Source organism: Athene cunicularia, assembly GCF_003259725.1.
Source record: "Athene cunicularia isolate RWA chromosome 1 unlocalized genomic scaffold, athCun1 chr1_part1, whole genome shotgun sequence".
NCBI lineage: Eukaryota > Metazoa > Chordata > Aves > Strigiformes > Strigidae > Athene > Athene cunicularia.
Genome location: NW_020799091.1, coordinates 104020904 through 104042479, shown reverse-complemented (window position 1 = coordinate 104042479; position 21576 = coordinate 104020904). Strand labels below are relative to the sequence as shown.

The following is a 21576-nucleotide window of genomic DNA, read 5'->3' as shown; positions in this document are numbered from 1 at the left end:
CTTAATCAATGAAATGTAAAAATGCTAGGCTGTCTCCAAAGTTATTTTAGTCTGCATTTGTCTTGCTACCTTCCCTTTTTCCTTTGCAAACACTTAGATGTCTAATTCACATCAGATTATCATTCTTCATTACCTTCTGCATTCTCCTATTCATCCTGAACATTAATTTTTGTTCTTTCAGACTTGAATTTAAACATAACTAGTCTACAAATAAAAAAATTTCTCCAGAAATATTTATACGAAATACATGGAAGTTCTACTTCCTTTCACACATGTGCAGGCTTCTGTGCTCAAAAACCTCTTCAACTCCCTATCTGTAGTCTTTTCCAACTCAAACCTACCTGCAACTGTCTACAGAGAGAAAGCATAAAAAAATTACTGCTGCTAAGAGTTTGCAGGAAATTTTATAAGTTTATTTAATTCCTAACACAAAGGAACATCTGCACTTTACTCAGAGGAGTTGCTCCTTATCACTTGGTTTTTGTAAACATCAACTACTCGAAGAAGTGAACTATAAAACTAGATGCAAAGAGAATTATGACAATTCCTGTTATGACCTGTTGTGAAATCAAGAAACAGATATGAAAGAGAAGTAAGAAGTATCTTTCATAATTAAATGGATTAAAAAAAAAAAAAAAAAAAGTTACTTTGTCCCCAGGCAGTCTTGCCACCATTTCTTGTTGAACTACATTAAAAGTGTGTGTGGTTGGAAAGGTTTCATTAGTTATTCTTTTGAAAAGATGTGTGTGCCCCTGTCAGGCAAAACAGCTCTAGCACTAAAGCTAAGTTGACTTCAATGTTTAAGGTCATTCTAAAATTTTAATTTAAGAGGTGCTATGCCTCTTTAGATTAAATTCATTTGAATCTTACATAGAAATTTACCTGAATTTCAGTAACCGAAAGCATTCATGCATTTCACATGACCTTTTCTGCCATGGATTTGGAATTTACTTACACATTGTAAATTCTCAGGTCTTTATTACACATTAGTAGAGTCAAACATGGAAATACATGCCACATGGATTTTTTTTTTTTTATGTTCTGTAGTAGAGCAGAGCACAGCGAAAGAAATATTAGTGCGGAATCAGACAATTGTCAGAACTGTTGGTAAAGGGGAAAAAAAAAAAAAAAAAAGGAAGTAATAGTCGATTAATCTTCAAACAATGTTGATTATTCTTACAGGATTATTCATTCTTTTCCTATACTCTTAATAAAATTCACTTTTTTTGTTGTTTAAAGAGAGGTCCTTTCAAAAGAAAAGGTGACATGTTTAATTTCCAGATGCATTAAGTAAAGATTTAATCACATACTAAATAGTATATTTTTTTCTGTGAAAACATCAGAACAAAGTATTTCAGAAAAGAATTCTACGTTTCAAAACACATCCTCCTCCTCCTATTTATTTCAGCTAAAGTATGAGATTTGGTCTAATTTTGAGACTCTAGATAGTTTTAAACATCCTGCAACACAGTTTCCACATATTTTGCTATTTATTGGAAGAAAAATGAACCTGAAAAATAACAAAAAATTCCAACAAACCAAAAATCAATCCGTCTTCCACTCTTTACGTAAGTTTTCAGTGCACATCTGAAGAAAGTAATCCAAAATCCCCAGAGTGGTTCTCTGGACAGAGGTGAATGGTACGCTTTTGCTTTTCTTGTCTACCATTAAAGTTGATAATAACAAGTAAGCTCTGTAAAGAGCCTGTCAAATTTGTCAGATTTATAATGGTACTGTTTAGCTTCAGGCTCTGCCAGACTCTAAAACAGAGGAAGCTACAGTGCCTTCAAAAATCAGGGTTGCAGGTTTTTTCATCATACACAGACACACCACCAACAAAGACTGCACAGTTTTATTTTTTAGTGTTGGGGTTTGGTTTTTTTTTTGTTTGTTTGGTATTTTTTTTAAAGTAGAATTTATAGCTCTTGAAATGGAGCTTCATGCCTTATTCTCTTAAAAAAAAAAAAAAAAAAAAAAAGCAGTTCCTGCTTGTTTTCAAAACAGTTACATTTTCAATTTAGCATGCTGTCCCTTCCTTCTTTTTCAAGTAAACCTTGAGATCTTTCCCATATTGTTGTAGTACTAGTCCATCATGATTAGAGCAGTGCTAGGGACACAAGAGAGATAACTTTTTTAATACAATGTAGTATCTTTTATAAGACCAGCTGGAGGAAAATCAAAGAAGTTTCTGAGCACAAAGGTAATTTTCAGCTTTCCAAGTGAAATTTTTCCTATAAACATTTTCTTAAGATTTTGAGGGCCCTTACTTAGATATTTGGATCTTCAGTGTTAAGTAGAGAAATAGCCTCATTTCAATCCCTATAACATGTAAAAAGGTATTTGTAATGTAACAATACCTTAATATCTTCTACTGAGAGTTCTGTGTTTTCTTCAGAAGTTGCCTGTGAACTTCTCTCACTTCCTCCATGGAATCAGTCTCCTGAGACTAGTCCCTTCCTTGCCTTCCTCTCCTTCTTCACCCAGTACTTCAGACTGAAATAATGATACTGTAAAAATTATGAGATCAACAGTTTTCTGTAGCAATCAAAGTTGTTTGGAGTTAGAAGGCTTTGGCTCAGTCATTCTTCACAGTGAAATCTAGCCTCAGCTTTCAAAATTAATCAGCTAAATTCTTATGTGTATATATTATATTATCTAATTATGATTATCTAAGTATCCAAAATGACCCCACTACCTCCCTTATTTCTGTCTGGAAAAAATCTTTTCAGTAATTTATCTTAATAATATAAATCTATTGAAATCTTAATTATAGATGCGCATCACTTCTCACAATACATAGGGTGAGAATGGGCTGACATATTACCGACAATTAAGATTTTACTATCAATTCACATTACTCAGACAAAGACCTCAGTTTGAGGCTTACACCCTGTAATAACCTATTTGTCACATAAAAATAGATTAATAACTCAATATTAATCATCATCCTATGTTTTGTATTTCCTGATTTATTAAATCATAGTGCATGGTCCTAAAATAAAGGGTCATTGAAATTCCCTTTAGATTTTTGTTGTTAGGTAAAGTATTGAAATATTTAATATCAATATCAATATCTTGTTCTAAAAAATAAGATAGCATAACAGCAATGTGTAATTGTTGTAATAAAAAGAAACTTTATGGATATTTGTTATGAATCAAGAAGGAGTTCAGGTCATCATTTGTGGATTAAACCTGAAGCAACTGTGGAGACAAATGCCTGCTGGTCCAGACTTTGGACTGTAAGCACGTAAAGGTTTTAGATGAGAACATTCACAATTCCCATCTGTAATGTCACTTTATACTGCATTCTTCTGTTACTATTATTACTGCTTTTATTTTGTAACACTAGTAAGTAAAATGATGAGTTGCTCATAACAACTGTAGTCAAGGTTCCTCTGAATATTGTTACTGATCTTTTTAATTACATTAGTTGCAAACACAAGTACTCATCCTAGACACATTATTCATGTATCACTCAAGGAAGGCTCAAAATTATTAATGTATATTCAGAGATGTTACCAGTGAGGTGTTCAGAACACTGCTGGGATCCACCAAGGTAGCAACATCCCTACTGGGCAGTAGGATTGTTTTCTGAAAGTCATCTGATGTCAATGCTTTAAGACTGTTCTGAGACGCTGCCAGACAAAAGAATTTAATGGGTTTACTCTGCTCTTCTAAGAATCCTGCAAACTATCTCAATATGCTGGAGGAAGGAAGTCAGAAAATGTTCAGGATTAAAATACTACTAGGCAGATGAATAAATTCATACACAGCTATTAAACCCACAAATTTTCCTGGGGGAAGTCATCAGGAAAGAAAGCACAGGACACAGGAACCCATGGGATCATGCACAAAATGCTAAGTCTGTCAGGTTCACTCTTAAGATCATAATACATCAAATATGGTAGAGACATATAAATATTGATATTTTAAAATCCTCCTTTCTCTGGTTTAGGGTTTTGTTGTGTTGGGGGTTTTTTGTTTGTTTGTTTGGTTGTTTTTTTCCTTACTGTTAAATAAATTATATTTTCAGGACAGCTGTCAGTCATTATATCAGCAGTCTCAGTTATCTCAAGGGATGAAGCACAGATTCCTAAAATACTCAGACCCTTGAGGACATAAACAATTGGTTCAGATGGGCAGGTGTTCATGAATTGCAGCGTGAAGGAATGAACTGCAAGATTTCACTCCAGTGAAAGGACAAAAGTACTGTTAAGGCCATAAAACCAACAAGAAAAATACTGGAATGAAAACTAAGAAATACAATTGGATTTCGTTAGTGTTTTCACAATTATTGAAAAATCAGTTACTGAAAAAAATGCACTTAATTTACAGATCAATACTAAATTTATGTTCCTTCAGAATTTAGTATTACACTGCTTTACTGGGTTTGGCTGGGAAAGAGGTTATTATGGGGACATGTTTTGGATTTGTGCTGGAAACAGTGTTGATAACACAGAGAAGTATTAGTTACTGCTGAACAGTGCTTACACAGTGGCACTTCTCACCCCACCAGCGAGGAGGCTGGGGGTGCAAAAGAATTTGAGACACAGCTGTGGCAGCTGACCCCAAATGGCCAAAGGGATATCCCATATCATATGGTGTCATACTCAGCATATAAAGCTCAGGGAAGAAGAAGGAAGGGTATGATGTCCAGAGTGATGGTGTTTGTATTCCCAAGTCACCATTACACGTGATGGAGCCCTGCTTTCCTACAGATGGCTGAACACCTGCCTGCCGATGAGAAATGGTGAACGAATGCATTATATATCTTTGCTTTTGTGCCTAACTTTTGCTTTACCTATTAAACTGTCTTCATTTCAACCCACAGATTTTTGCACTTTTAACCTTCTATTTCTCTTCCCCATCCCACTGGGGGAGGAAGTGGCTGGGTGGGATTAGCTTCCTGATGGGTTTGAACCATGACAACTGCCCTTTAAAGCAATGGTACTAAAAACTGAGATCACATTTTAGTCAAGCTGGCAATCTGAGAGCCAGGGATTTTCATATAGTTAGGGTTTTTATATTTTTCAAAATTGTCTTTAAAGCCTTGTAACGAGAAAATAAGGAGCTGAGAGACATATCTAGACACCCAAGTTTTCACTCTTCCAAGAACAGCTTGTGTACAAGCAAATTAGAAAGAATGGAAGAAAATGCAAATTTTTATGTACTTTACCATTCCCTAATCCAGAAACATTTAATATTCAGTCTGTCAAATTCCCGTGGGACTATAGTACTCATTATACGTCTGCAAACTCAAGGAAACACTTGAACATAGATTGTTTCTATTCCTTGCAGCATCTCAAATAACACAGGAGTCAAAACCACCCCTTTTTCTTTCCTGATTTCTTGGAAGAATGAGAAGGAACTGGTTTTGCACTCTGGGAGCTAAAGAAGGTGGGATGCAATTACCTTTCAGAAACTGCAAATACCTCATCCAATGTTGCAATACACTGCCTTTCTAAAGAGGGGCACATTTCAGAGTCAGGGGGTCAGCTTAAAGAGGAAGCAATAGAATAGAATCAATTTCTCGACCATATAGAATTGTTTAGCTAAAAAGCAGAAAAGCTGTTTCACAAGTATACATTTGGAAGCAGCAAGATAATGCATCTCTGTATTGATTTAAAGGGACTAGATGTGTGCAGAATCAAAGGACATATCTATACAAAATTATTAAAGGCAGACTCAGCCACCCTTTTACCATGGCTGTTGCTGCAATCTCAAAACCATATGGATGTGTAAGTGCACAGTGATGAAACTAGTACACCCTGTCGGAGATCACAGCGTTGTTCTCACACAGCAATATTGTTACCAGGTAAGGGCTGTCTGACTTCTAGACAGCTTAGACCACAGATGGCATATTATGGTTCTCTCTGCACCCATCAGACCATCAGCAGAGCTTATGTCATTCTGTCTTTGTAGAATATAAAATATTCAGACATTCAGAACACATCAAGGTTTGGAAAATATCAGTTACAATTTACAAACCAAAAAGAATAGAATAACAAAAATAAAAAATAAAATTAATTCTGAAATTATTTGAAAGGAAAATCATTATCTGTTAATATCATGCCTTTATTGTGGGAGGCATTGGCCTGTCAGCCTTACACAGCTTCTGAGAAACTGCTGGTCTTTGACAGAAAACAGGCCTTGGAAGATAGGTAAGAAACTGCTGAGTTGTGCCAAGGTGGCAGAGAAAAACAACAGACAACTGCAACACTGAACTGTTGAAAAATACTGAACTGTGAGAAGTTACCGCTGCAGCATGTGAACAGGAAGGTGGCTGGTCTGCACAGCGCGTGTTAGAGTGGTCTTATGCTGATGGGAGAAAAGGTTGATAGCTGTCTAATTGCTCATTTGATAATTATGAAGTAAGAACTTTGGTGAGAGCATAAGTATGTACTATTGTAATAATAAAGGGTTTTTCCTTTTGTACTTCATGGAGAGTCCGTGCCTCAGTTGCTACACTTTATTGAAAAAAAAAAAAAAAGTTGAAAGCAAAAAATATGACATTAAAGCCATTCTCTTTACCAGTCTTCATCTTCAGGTATACTAGATCTTCAAGATGGAACACTGGGTGTCCTATAACATGAAGTATTACCTTTTTTGTTTTCATCTGTCATAAGTCTTCTGAACTGTGAAACATCTCTCTGAATGTATCGTCATTGTCATTTAGAGATGACAACTTTGAATTTCTAAACTTCAGAAGTATCATGTGTGAGTGAAAGGACCATCCCTATCCCTGGCATATCAATTTCACAAAACTTTGATTTAATAATTTTTAATTTATGAGTTTTCCTATAACTCATCCAAAATAACCTAATTTTTCCTGCATCCAAATGGGATATGCCACTGATGAATTCTTTAAGGAACTGGTCTCATAGAAACAGATTTCAAGCTCACAAGGACCAAAAATGGATTTCTTTTCAAGAAGGAAAAAAATCCTTAGGCTCAGTAAATAAGGATATCTGCAGTAATAATATCACTACTTACTTTTTTATATCCTAGAGATGGCATCTCATTAAAATGATCTTAATAGATTTTGACATACTTTGCATCCATATATCTCATTTTGTATATGGAGATTCATATCTATTCAATGTATTCCCTTCACCAACTTAGATCTTTTTCACTGGAAGTCTTCTATGTGACTCTTTCTGCTTTATATTGTTAGGAAAAAAAGTTCCTGTCTTCCAACATCAATAAACCTTGCTGCAGTGAAAAGGTGTCTTTCAGAACCCAAAATAGTAAAAATTATTTTGTTTACCTCTGCACAGACAAGCCTTATGCGCCATTGGTATTATTCTCACATTACAGGAGCTATCTATTCTGATTGTTTAAAGACACTTTTCTGTCAGTGATCTTCCCTTCTGATCCTACTGCATGATTCATGTATAGCTCCCTGACGTGCTTGCTAACACTTCCTAGTCCAAGGATGAATGTTGTTTTATAATTTTCCTCCAACTGATGTGACATATGTTGCCCTCTCGCAAGTACTTTAAAGAGTTAAACAATACGGTGCTGCAAATAGAAGGTACATTTGTATTCTGCACTTCAGTCAGTAGATTGGTCTTGTTCAAGAATTATTTTCTTCAATTTTTGACTGCATTTGTATGTGAGGTGACAATTTTTTTGAGACAGAGCTGGGCAGATTACAGAGCCTTGCCTTTTGATATTGCAGAACGTTATTATGCAACATTTCAATTGTATTTCACTGGGTTTAAGTCCTTCTAATGAGAATAACTGATATTTGTTACACTTCTTTGATGAACTGGTTTAGTATTTTCAACCTGAGGTTATCCCGTTTTTCTGATCACATTCTGCCTTGGCTGAAACTGTTACAATATATCATCAACTGTTATATGGACACCCATAATATCCAAAAACATCCTTTGTATGAAACATTTCTCTTGATGAATTTGTACTGCCTGGGAAGTGTAGTGAGTAAAAATCTCAGACAATTGCTAATCTAATCTAATTTGCTGATTTTTGCCTTTCTTAAAGGGAAGAGTAAACTTGCTCTTACCTGAAAATGAGGAGGAGAATCTGCTTGGAATGCAGTACTGCTGTCTCAGAACATCCTTGTGACAGTGTCTGGGATTCAGACAAAAAAAAACCCAAAACCCTGCCATCTCTCTTTGCGGTTATTTCTGAGCTGTTGACTCTTGGAATAGACATCATTGCTTCGAAGATAACCCTTCTTCTGTTCTTGCTGTACATCTCCAAGTCCATCAAATAATATGCAATGACTTGATAGTACTATTCTTAGGATTTCTCTTGAAATTCTCTTTGCCCTTGATGATGTCTAATCAATGTTCAGCTTGCTACTATACAGTCTTGTGAGCAAAGGTATATGCCATGGATAAACTGCCATAAATCTTATCTGAGTAAGCCAATATAGTTGTGAACTACTATTGTGCGTGGAAGTTTTTAAACAGAAGATGTGGAAAAAATTTGAAAATGTAGAACCTGTGTATAATCTAAGTCTGAAGAACTGATCTTGCCATGAAGAAGTTGTAAAAGGATATAAGATGGAATAATCAAAAATTCAAATTCAGACTCAGTTTTTGATCAGTTTGAGTACTATTAAATGAGGTATACGTTGGAACTTTCTGAGGGTAAGATATAAGTGAGGTATAATTGGCAATTATATTTCTAGAAAAAAATCTTATTGTTTTGGACATGCAAATGCTACAGTAAAATAGTAATTATACCTGTAAAGAAGGAATAAATTGGGATCCTGAGTAAACCCTTTGTCTGAAATGATTCTTAACAGATAAATATGCTGAGAGCCAAATAAAGAACTAATGAATAAAAGTGCTGTTTTGATTGGTAAAAAATTTCAAGGCTGTACAACAGCACAGGTCATCTCAGTAACAAAACATAGTGAATTACTGTATTTATGCTGGATACATAGACATGTACACACACACAAACATTCAAATGAAAAAGAATAATATGGTGGGTATAAATTCCACTACAGTGAGGGTGATAAATCACTGTAACAAACTATAAGGAAGCTGTGAATGCTCTCCTTTGATGTCTCAAATATACAACAGGCAAACTACATCTCCCTGAAGAGTACTCAAATATTGGTCATCTTTTAATCTGTCAGTTAACTAAATTAAATGAGTTAAAGTATAATTATCTGTGATTTGATATGAGTTCCTATCAGAAACTAAACAGATTTCCTTGCTTCTACATCCTCCCTCCCCTCTTTAAAAACGTAGATTTGGGACAATCCAAACTGTGTAATTCAAGCTAGTATAAAATATTTTGGTTTTGTAAACCCTTCATCTTTTTCCTTCTGTTCTTACCTTAATTAAGGATTGTTCAGTTTTGAAATTAGAAGTCTAAATATTTTATTTTAAAAATATTTGTAATGAACATTTTATCTTTGTAAAAAATGATAATTTAAAAACAAATATGTCTGCACCTATTTCCTAGCTTTGAAAATGTATGGGCTTCCTTGAATTTCATTTTTCATACAAAATTACTGTTTGTGGAATAGGATCACAGGAGGTCAGAGAAGATAATTTAACAGTCCCTCTGGCCGCATAAATGCTCTGATTCTAAGCCCTAGAGTTGAGAATTGAGTAGGAAACCTATTCATAAACACAGAGACCAAAGTGTTTTTCAGACTATCAAGTGTGACCCTCCACAGCTGATGAAAAGACCTGTATATTAACAACATCACATTTATTTTGAAGAGTACTTGTGGCATTTTGATAAGAGCATGGCAGTTTCTGATGAAAATCAGAGAGAAGGAATATCTCAACTGAGACAGATGATCCAGGTGGTCTCAGACAGAGCTGATAAGTACCACAAGTTGTGCTGGTGGACAGATGATTTACTCTTTCAGGATGCAGAGGTGGAAAAGGAAAACTATCAGAAGTGATCGAAGGAAGTGACACAAAGGAAAAGACATTAATAATAACGTATTAGATGTCTTTCATTCAGACATTATTCTCCTGAATTATCTCATAGTACTTGAATCTGATAAAATGAAGAGGTAGAGGTTAAAGAAACACTGTCTAAAGCTAGTTAGAAATTAAGAAGGTAAGAGGAGAGAAATACTGAAAATGTTATTGCAAGAAAACCATAAGTAGATTGTAAAATCAGTTTTCATGCTTTGAAATCTCACACCAAATCTGGCTGCTAGAGACAAATTTGTTGTGATGAAATGTGTATCCTTCAAGCTTGTTTTATGTTTAGCATTCAGTGATGAGTGATATCATAAAACTGGGCAGTATTTTAATATTTTAAAAAAACTGGTCAAAATTCTGCAGTGTATTATGAACTGTGCACCCACTGTGGGGTAATAGCACCCATTTATGGATTGGGTGTAACTAACTTTTGCTTTAATTGCCATTAAGTGGTAGCCCTTCCCAGGTTTATTACAGTATCATCAAAATGTTACATACTGAATTCCAAGATTCTTGGCTGTAAATTAGAGAAGAGTCTGGGTCTTCCACACGAAGGATCATGATTTCATCCTTTTCTTCCCAATCCCAAAGTTCTGGATGTTTCAAATAGCTCACTTTAATATATACCTACATTCCTGTCAAGCACCACTGCGATAGGAGTGCTCCTGAATGAGCTGAATGTCCTTATTTGTTCCAGCAAGGAAAAATCTTTGTTGCACTTTTTTTTTTTTTTTTTTTTTTTTTTTTTTTTTTTCTTTTTTTTTTTTTAATTAAGATCCACTTTCTTAATCTCATCTGAATTTATTATATTTATTATTCAAAATAAGAAAGTCAGCTTGGGACACTACTGATAGGAAGGAACTCTACCTAGCCCAGGAACACAAATAAAATTTCTTGAGCAATTTAATCAAAATAGAGGCAGTGCAATTTTAGGACCTGTACTAGAAAAACCCTCCACACTGTGGTCATTTTGTCTATAGAGAATGAAAAGTGAATGACCATTAAACACTCATTGAAAAGAATTGTTAAAGGAAAAAAAATGGCATCAGGATTTGAATAAGATATTAACACTTGTTTCCTTCTTGACTTTTTCTTTGTAATTCTATTTCACTACCTTTTTAAACATTCATTCTTCCATTTAATTCTACTTTAATTATTAGGGACATAATATTAAATATGAAAACTTTTGGTTTTTGAGATCCAGCAGGTTTTGTTTTCTAGATGCCTGTATTGCTGTGCATCTGCATCTATATTTCATATTTCATATTCCATATTTAGTATTCAATGTTTACAGAAGAGGTAAAAATGGTTACTTGTGTGGTGTTAATTAAACAGTTAAGAGGACAGATTGGAGCTGTCATGCAAAGAATAAGAGAAACTAGAGAATAGACACTAGGGAACAGTTGACACAGAGATATAAGGCTCTCACTAGATAGTCACTATCTGAAGATGTAGGAGGAAAAAATAAAGCGGGGGGAGAAAAAAAGCACAATACAGACAAAAATAAGTAACACAGTATGCAGCTTCTGTGTGGTTTCTGTTTTGGTTTTGCAAGAGTCACAGTCGGAAATCAGAGTTGTCTTTTCTGTCTCTTTTATGCTATTGTTCAAGTGTTTGAAAATTGAAGTTCCCTTCATTTGGGGAATTTAACACCCTCAGCCTCGCCTTAGAATCCTGACTGCTATACCCTTTAAGGTAGATGGACTTTAGGGAAAATCTCACACCCCTTTGAAGAATTTACACATCTTTATGTCATACACTGCTTAATTTCCTCAGCTTCTTATTTAACACTAAAACAGTTCCTTGACCTTTATTCCTGAGAGTGTCATGGGAATACATAATCTAGTTCTTCCCATTCGTTTGCACTTCAGGCCTTATTATCACTTACTACCATTTCTGTGATGCTTAATACATGTGAGAGACGAGAAACCAGGCCTGTGAGAAACTAAGAAAAACAACCTGGGAAAGCAAAAGTTGAGGCTGATTGAAGAAATGCCTCAAACACTCCCAAGACAAAACTCTGAGTCACAGGGTGCTTTCTGTGGAGGCTGAAGCTGATAAGGCTGCCCAAAGTAGCTGGGGGAGAGAGCCCTGTGGAGACAGGACGGCTCTGCTCTGGGGCACCTTTGGAAAATTTCAAGGGCCATGTGTCCGGTGAATGAACTTTGCTTCATTATCCATGAAATGCATATTAAGTTAACGCCCCTCAATATGCTAACGAGGGCTGTCATGATCATGCTAGTGACATCATCCCATGAAACACCTTACCCTCCCCATACATGGGATATGTAGGTATGTGCGTCAGCCCAGGGGATGGATCCAAGGAAAGTGGGAAAAATGTGGGAAAATGGGAGAGAGCAGTGAAGTGAAGAAGACAGATGCCAGAGAAAAAGACGGCCGCCTCCTGGAACCCTCGCTGGCAGGATCAGCACAGGAGCCCAGACCAGTGATCTGTATTCCCCCATTCCCTATATCTCCCTCTTTTTTCCATTAAGAAATGCAAGGCATATTATATTGCTCGTCACAACTTGCTATATACTTAGCCAGTTATCGTGTGCTCAGTTAGTACATTGTAGGTAGTTAATAAATGCTTGGACTTGGAGACTTGTTGTCCGCTCCAGTTGGGGATTTGTGAATCTGAATCACTTGTCCCCCTCGTCTGAGCGGGATGTGACAATATACTTCTACAAATTCATATTAAATTAATAAAATTATATCTGTTAAGTATGACTTCCTTTCTCCTGTTCCAGCCCAGAAAGCCATATATTTATCTTTATGTGTGGGTTTTTTTTAATGGGGAATGCTAAGGTTGATGAGAAAGCAAAGCTGACTTCACATTAAAATTGAGTTAAAACCTGATAACTCAGCCCCCTTGGCACTTAAGAAAGCACTGGTTCTGAAGGCTTGTTCTAACATGAAAATGCTGCCTTCCTCATGCATAAATCCAGACCCTGAGACATGCCTGCTGACAGCTTACTCTAAAACAGCAATTGAAAAATTATGATAAACAGAAGACAATCTCTTAATTGCCATTAAAATGAGTGGAGCATCCTCATCCTGCATGGCTTAGAAATATTCAATGGTCATAAATACAAAATAATGCTCACGTATATTGAATCATATAATGCAAGCCATTAATTGTAAGTGCAGTCAGAGAACAGCAAGAGCAGGATGTTACCTAATGGAAGACAAACTTGGACCTGATGGCAGCCATGATGGCAATTCCCTCACTGACAGGGCACAGTCCCCCACCAGAGGCAGGACAACAGAGTATGGGGAGGACTGCAATGGGTCCTAACACCAGTCCTTCAAGCATCATGAAAAGTCAAAATAACAAACCAAATCCAAGTCAATCCAGGAAACAGAAATTTCAGGAACAAGACAAGGGCTAAGCCTGCCTACAATGTAGCCCAGGCAAGAATATGCGTAGGGTGGAAGTGATTCTTTCTCAGAGACTGCCACTGAAACTACCTGTCAGCATTATAACACTAAGTTCTTTCTTATACAGTATGTAATTCAACTGCAGAAAATACTGTCACCACATTTAATGGAGGCCAAAGGAATGTGTATGTTCAGAGCAGATTTAGGTGAATTAATAGATTTTATGTCTACCAGTAGCTATTATAATTGTGACAGTTGGATCACCCGGTCCTTAATTCCCAAATTGTTGATTGCTAAATTGAAAGAGAAAAGATCACTCTACCTAGTCTTTCTGAAAACATTTACTAGTCACTATTAGGATCATGACACCTTGGTTTGATCCTTCATTTTCTTAAAACAGCCTTTGCATTTTTTCAACAGAAATGTTTTATGTCATAACCATAATATCAAGGATATGAAAGACCTCACTGCAAAATTAAGGCATAGAGAAAGAATATGTATAGACAACAAAGTCAAGAAAGAAAAAGATGTCCAAAACAATCAATTTTAGAACTATCTATCAAATGCTAAAAAACTTTTTAAGCAACCTAGACAACTAATCTTTGTGTGAGAGGATTAAGAAGGACTTCTGCTAAAAATTCATGAGGATAAACTAAAAAGATGGTAACAACATTTCCAAGATAGTCTGCATGGAAAAAAACGCCTAGGGTTAAACCTAGATACCCATAGAAAATCCCAGAACTTCAGTAATTAGCTGTGACCTTCCACTGAACAGGAAACAATTAAAGCTGGTGAAAAAGTATGCAGGAATCTGCATGGCCAAGGCAAAATATCAGGCAGAATCTGACATCTGAAAAAAATGACCAAGCATCTACAATAATGCACTGAATACAAAAACACAACCTTAATTGTCACAGTGCCACAGAAGGAAGATGAGCCAAAATATATTAAGCAGCTCAGCAGAATATTACCATCACTTCCAGGAAATATCCATAGCAGATTGATATTACAGCAAAGGAAAAGAAAAAAAGGAGGTAAGAAAGGAATCTACAGGTGTCAGAGAAAGGACATTATATATTGAACAAATACAGTGTTTTGAAGAGTCCTGGGAAGAAACATTGAATGGAAAATGCTAATCACTATTAACCTGTGTCATTCTGAAAATCTTGTTATTCTTGCAGAAAATGCACAGAGGATAATGACTGGCTGTGGAACACAAGTTAATGAGCATTGTGGGTTAACCTTGGCTAGCAGCTAAATGTCCATCCAGACACTCGCTCACTTTCCCCCTCAGTGGGATCTGGGGAGACAATAGGAAGACTGAGAAGGTCCATGGGCAGAGATAAAGAAAGGGAGATCACTTACCAATTACCATAACAGACAAAGCAGAATTACCTTCTGAAAAATTAACTTAATTTATAGCCAATTAAAATAAATATTCTGATACCGACTTGGGTGATGGGAAATTACCAACACCTTGCCACCTACACTCAATACAGCAAGAAAAAAAGTCTGTGTTATAATAGCATATTTTGTCCACTCTCAAGCCAAATCCAATGTATTATTTGTTGACAAGAATAAAAAATAAACCATGCAATTGTTCTTACTTGTTGACTACATAGTGAGAACAAGACTTGAAGGAAAACGTACAGAATGTCTTGGACTGTGAGTCAGAAATGTAAAGACCTAGACATTGAATGCAAATGTTGAATAAACTTTCTCCCAGTTTCTGCACAGAAAAGCACAGAAAGCACAAAGGGTAGCTCTAAGGAGACAAAACTAAAGATTCAAATATTACAGTGATTCCTTTGGTAATCAGTGTTTTTAACAGGAAAACAGGAATTCCCATTAAGTAAACACTAGGTGTCTTGTTATCTACAGAGCTGGATAACAATGGACATAATTCAAAAGCAGAAAGAATAAGAACTGGTAGAGTGTCTCTAATGAACAAGTTGCATAACATCTGGACTACAGACACCTATCCAATGGTAAAAATTATTGAGGCAAACGAGCATGATTTTTACTTATTAACTGTGGAGATCAAAAAATTTTAAATGGATAGACCAGGTTATAAAACTGGACAAATATAAAAAATTTAGGAACACATCAACTGCTGAATTTCTATTACAGAAAAATATGGAGAAAATGGCTTGGAAATGTCTGAAGAATAGAAACACAAGCAGTCCTTACTTCTCCAAAGACCACAACAGTGAACATTTAGTAGAATCACATAATGGTTGAGGTTGGAAAGGAGCTCTGAAGATTAACTGGTACAATGCCCTGCTCAAACACAGCTACCTAGACCCAATTTCCCAGACCATGTCTAGATGGCTTTTAAATGTCTTCAGGGGTGGAGATTACATAACCTATCTGGACAACCTGAAAGACAGATAGAAAGCAAAATAGAAAGATAATGAGTCAGGAATAAAATAGAAAGTTAGCTAAAATATTTGAAGAATTAATTTATTTTTTAAAAAGACTATACTTGATTTTTTTCACAGAATTCAAGAATAAATAACAAAATACAGACTTACAATATAAGGTTAAATTTTGTAATTAGTTAAAAATTACAATATCATGTTATCATTAAAATGTTTGCATGTCTACCTATTGCAGAGAATACAAGACATTGAATTAACTATTACCTATCTAACTACAATTAAGCAGCATGATAGAATCTCGCTGATTTTAAGACACTTTTACATATTAAAAAATAATCTATTAAAAATATAAACATTTTATGGAGATCTGATTTATTTTTGGATCAAACAGAAAAGGAAATAAAATTAACAGACTTCAAAGGTGGACTTTTTAATCCTTTATTTTAAAGCATTGTCACTAAATGAAAAGAAGATCATAATTAGAAGGTAGCTTTATAATTATAGGAGAAATGTTGAATGTAACTGTTGATATAAAAGTAAGCAAGATGCAAAGTACAAAATAGGTTTCCCTAAAACAGTCAAGCTTCTTCAGTTTCTTTTTGTCTCGTAGAGACACATATTCTAGTTAACCTAAAGTGAAAGTTAATATTTCTCTAGCTTTATGACATGTCTGTGGTACTACAGAAGGCAAATGCAGTTGCTCATGGAAAGTTATGGGTGCTTTAGATCCTCCACTAATAGCACCAAGTACACCATTTTATGTGTTCTTTATTACACGATACAGTTCTTGTCACAGAGCAGTGAACCCTTACCCAGACATTTAGCTTTTATACTCCACACAAAGCTTTCTATTTACATTGGCGATTCCTATCCGCTTAGGATATTCTGGGAATTTATAGCCCGTACATACCCCAGAAAAGAATGAACACAAGGCAACCTACGGAAGTTAAATACCACTTAAATTACAGAGACATGCATTTAGATTTTCTGGTCTTACATTAAGTGAACAATAATTTTGCTTAGCCAAATAACCAGTTCCTTAAATGACAAAATAGCCAGCTCCTTCATGCTTCATTAAGTCTATTTTTGAGTCCTCTTCACTAAGTCATAGCTTACCAGTAAAGAATATTGCTGTAGGAAGGTATCAGTGTCTTCTCAATTTATTAAAAACACTTTAGAGTATCAATGAATTAAACTATACTATATGCATTTAAAAAGCAGTATATCTTTCCATTAACACCAAATTAAAACTTCAGTTTTGTATTCCAAAAAGAGGATGAGAAACTTGTAAAGATTGCAGAAATGTGAAAAGGCTTAAATTTCTAAGGAGTCAAAAATTGAGTTGAATGAAGTTAAATGGATTCTTGCCCATGTAACACATTACATTAAATGTTGCTGGCATAAATGGTTTGAGAAATCCTAGCTTTTAGATTTACCTGCATTTACACAAAGAAGCCATCAATTAGTGCAGGACCCTGAGACATAAAATGGCGTCTTGATGCCAGGACTGGCCCAGAAAACTGATCCTTCCCACAATGTAGCACAAAAGCATATATTTCTGGAGATAAAAGATGGAAAAAAACTGACAGATTGTAAAGCTCATATGAAATCTAACCTGCATATTGACAAAAGCATCTTTATTTCTGTATAAGGACCAGTAAACAGCATATTTGAAATTATAAGTTCCTTGGGGCAGAGAAAACTTTTGGTTTGTGTGCATGCTATTTACATTCACGGGGTACCCTCCAGCCAACAGCAGGGCCCTGTGGGCTCTGGTATGATATAAAGTAAGAGAATCTCCTACAGTGTCCCACCAACTTGCGACTGCAAACTGAGGTGTACCTCTCCACTGTTACACCTGTGTTCCTCTGTGTTAACTGAGATCAAAAGTGCCATGAGTTTGCGTGGAGAGATTCACCATCACAGGCCATATACTTGGTGCCCCCTCCTTGCCTTTTCACCCAGCCTTCCAATTTCTGTTGCAAGGAAACAGCCTTCACAGAGGCATCTGCAGTATGTGGGAGGGAGTTTAATGACCTCTCAAATGAACTTAGGTTACAGAGACAACAACTACAGGCCCAGAATGGAGGATTGTTTTAAAAGGCAGCAAAAATGCATGTGAGGAGTATGTGTGGCAGGTGAGCTTGAGTTTGGGGACCTGGTCTACAGAGACAGTTCAGGATAAGAACAGGAAAGTAGACATAAAGATCTGGATTTGGCTGAGCTACTGGAGAAAGACACAAGGCAAATGAGAACTTGCTTTAAGAACAAATTCTGGGTCTTGTATCTGAATCTTGCCAGGTACCTTATATTATGTAAGTCTGGTTCTCATCACGTAATCGTAGAATGGTTTGGGTTGGAAGGGACCTTAAAGATCATCTCGTTCCAACCCCCCTGCCATGGGCAGGGACACCTTCCACCAGACCAGGTTGCTCAAAGCCCCATCCAACCTGTCCTGGAACACTGCCAGGAAGGGGGCAGCCACAGCTGCTCTGGGAAACCTGTGCCAGTGTCTCACCACCCTCACCATAAATAGAGCAATTCGGACTGAAAAGGACCTGTAGAGTCATCTGGTCCAAATGTTCAGAGCAGGGCCAGCTCAGAGCAGGGGCAGCTTGATCATCAGCAAATGAAAGAGATATCAAAGATCTTGTTGTAGTGCAACAGTACAATGTCCTTTCTTTGTGATTTGTTTTATAACATAGTTCTCTTATTTAATTCTGTAAGAATATTTATCTTTTATCATTTTCTGTAAGACTAAAGGGGTGTGGTAAGAATGTTTAAATAAAGACAAATATCTGGAAAATATAAGAAATAGTCCATAACCTGTTACATACTTACTATGATAGAATGCTTAGTGAGCAGTGGAAATCTATAAAAATTATCTAGATCCACTGAGGATAACGTAGAGTTGACTCTATTCCTGGAACAGTTAAAAGAAAAGAAAAAAAAAAAAAAAAGAAAAAAAGAATAAAACCATACTGAGAAACAGTGGCAAAGAAAAACAGAAAGCTATCACTTAAAAAAGACCAATAAATGCTCTAGACTAAGTAATTTTCTGAGTTAAAAATCTTGATAAGTTACTTCATTAAATGCTTGTCTACTCAGTTGAAATATATAAAATATCACGGCACTCAAATTTTTTGTTTGTTCTTCATAGATCTCTGCTTGTTGGTATCTATCAAAAGTGTTAAAAATGAGGAGCTTCACTTTAAACATGCAGCCCGATAAATGCTTTGCAATTGAGAGAGCATATACATCTCCAATTCAATGCTCAAGAGTGGAAGCAAATGGAAGTTAATGGCACTAGAAATAGTCATAATGATATGCTTGTCGTTCTTTGTAAAGGGAGAAATTTCGACTGAAATTCAAGCTGGTGAAACTAAGCAAACCATAAGGGAGAAAGACTGCCTTTAAAAAATATTTTCCTGAAGTTTTTGAAAATATCATGAAAGGAAATAAGACTGTGGAAACCACAATGTGTGCTCATTGGAATAGATACAATTGCAATATTCCTCTTTTTTCCTGATCTCAACAGTTACTTCCCACAGCAGCTGGGAAATAAAAAAATTCCTTAAGGAACTCTTGAAGGTCCAGAATGTAAGAACTGCATATTGTGCAATATCAGTAGTGCAGTACACAATTAGGTTACTTGTATCTACAGTCATCCCCCAAAACCCCCTAATTTCAGTCTGACCTTCATTCTAGAGAAAGTCTGCTTTCTTCACCAAAACAACTGTCTTTGCTCAGGAAGAACAGATCTATCTCACTTATGACTTATGAGGACAGACCTTTTTTTCAGCTATATTCACATGCTACAGGAAATCCTTTTCAGAAATTAGAACGATTTCAAGTCCTTCCATCAACAAATCAAAATTTAAAACACATCTTTCTGCCTTGAATTTCTGGAGCAAGAACTACAAAGCATCAAAAGCCCTTTGTAGTTAAGAATAACCACAATCAGAGATAAACCTCCAACAAAATGTTGCCTGGTCCCATAATAGCACAGAGATTAGTAACAAATAAGGTCTGACTTCTTCATTATTATTATTATTAGATATTTGAACTTATATTTCAGACTATTAAAAGTTATGTTCTCAGTAGAGAGCAAACAGGAAACATCTAGACTTCAGTGAATGATCCGGATACTGTCTATTAACAAGCTGCCCCATGGACAATGAAGATACCATATTTTATGTATTTTTTCAGACATGATCTTAAATTAAATCAAGAATAGCAGTCACGCACCTGTGATAAGATGAATTTCTATTAGAAAACTGGGATAATGAGTTCTCATCATCTATTAAAAGCTCCATTATCTGGTGACTAAACAGCACATTATCAGTGAAATAAAAAAAAAAATATCAAAATGAACCCATCTTAATTTAGCCTGAAAAGGTTATCTCAAGTGTATTTCCAGATGGGAAGACCTTTTAAAAAGATTATAAAAGAAAAAAATTCACTTGTGAAACATTATAGGGATCTGGTGTAACAAAGTATAAAAGCTCGAAAAAATGTCAGAAATATTTCACACTACTGAAAATCACTGTATAGAAACTGGACATTGGAGGGAAGGTAGAAAATGGTTATGTTCCTAAGCAACATGTTAAACCCCATTATGTTAACAAATAATATTATTTGCTTAATTTCACTGCTCTGTTACTTCACTGTCTTCAGAATACCTCTCCTCCTTACAATAGGATTGCCATTGCAAGGAGACAAAGATTAAAAACCAAGTCATTCCCTTGACTAGGAAAAATACTCCATTATCTCCATCCATTCTACAATCTTACTAATAATGCTTATGTAGTACAGTCTGAAAAATATAACTTTCTGTTTTGCTGATCTCAGACACCAGAGTGAAAAGAGTAGGCTTATTTTACTGGGCATAGCTAAATAATGTAAGAGTAATACAGAAAACATACAGTAAGAAAAGGCAGAATAGTGCACTTAAAGCAAACAAAAGGAAAATACAGGGTAATGCATCAAATCATTACTACATGAGAGAGAGAGAATAGTGATTAGGAAAGATCCATCACCACTTGCATATGTTACCATCATCCAGATCCACTGGGGAACCCCAGTTACAGCGAGGATTTGGAGAGCCTGTCCCGGCAAGTGGGAAATCCTACGCGGTGCGTCCACACATAGGTGAGGCTTCCAAAGTCGCTGTGAGCGGGTCCAGCCTTATATACCAGAGATCGGCAAGCCAGTTAGCTGGCACCTTTGTTTAAGCAGAAATATCTGGTTTCAATCTCCCATTAGATTCCCGCAGAGCCTGGCCAGTGCTCAAGGGAGAAGCTAAAGGAGTTTCCCTGCAGTTATCTTGTCCACATGCAAAGAAAGATAAAGATACATTCAAGATAGCTACATCTTGTGTACATATTTCACTAATGATTACATACTGAATTAGAAGTTTCGGCTCAGGGCCTGTCACTCAGGCTTCAATACTTCCACTTTTTACATCAGAGTAGGAGGTTTGATATAACATGGTATAATACCTACTAGCACAACGGTTATCAGTTATAAAATATACAGGATTCATCTATAGGTCAATTCTGGCTTGGGCCTATTGTCCAAGCCTTATCACTTCACTTACTTTCTGAAATATTAAAATTATAACCAGAAAGCTATAATGTAAGTGGAACTGGAAGGGGTAAAACCCTATCTTTATCTATGTAACTGAAAATATTATTGTGGCAATGACAAAAGATCTGGGAAGGTCAATATTCATTCTGCAAATACACTTATCTCCTAGTTTTCCTGAGATATTTTACCTTCATAAATCATTACATGAATGAAATTAAGTTTGTGTATACTGTTATTTCAAGCATATTTTATAAATCAACAGTGTTCATCTTGGTGTGAATACATGCACCACAAAGACC

The 21576-nt window shown here is 35.8% G+C and overlaps 1 long non-coding RNA gene across 1 annotated transcript; it reads right to left on the bottom strand.

Annotated features, from left to right (window-relative positions):
• Window positions 1–1550: 1550 nt before the first annotated feature.
• On the bottom strand, window positions 1551–21179 carry LOC113485484. Its single transcript, XR_003399436.1, has 3 exons — window positions 21071–21179; window positions 13861–13863; window positions 1551–1560 (listed from the first exon to the last, which is right to left on the bottom strand). It is a non-coding gene; the product is annotated as an uncharacterized LOC113485484 (long non-coding RNA).
• Window positions 21180–21576: the final 397 nt, after the last annotated feature.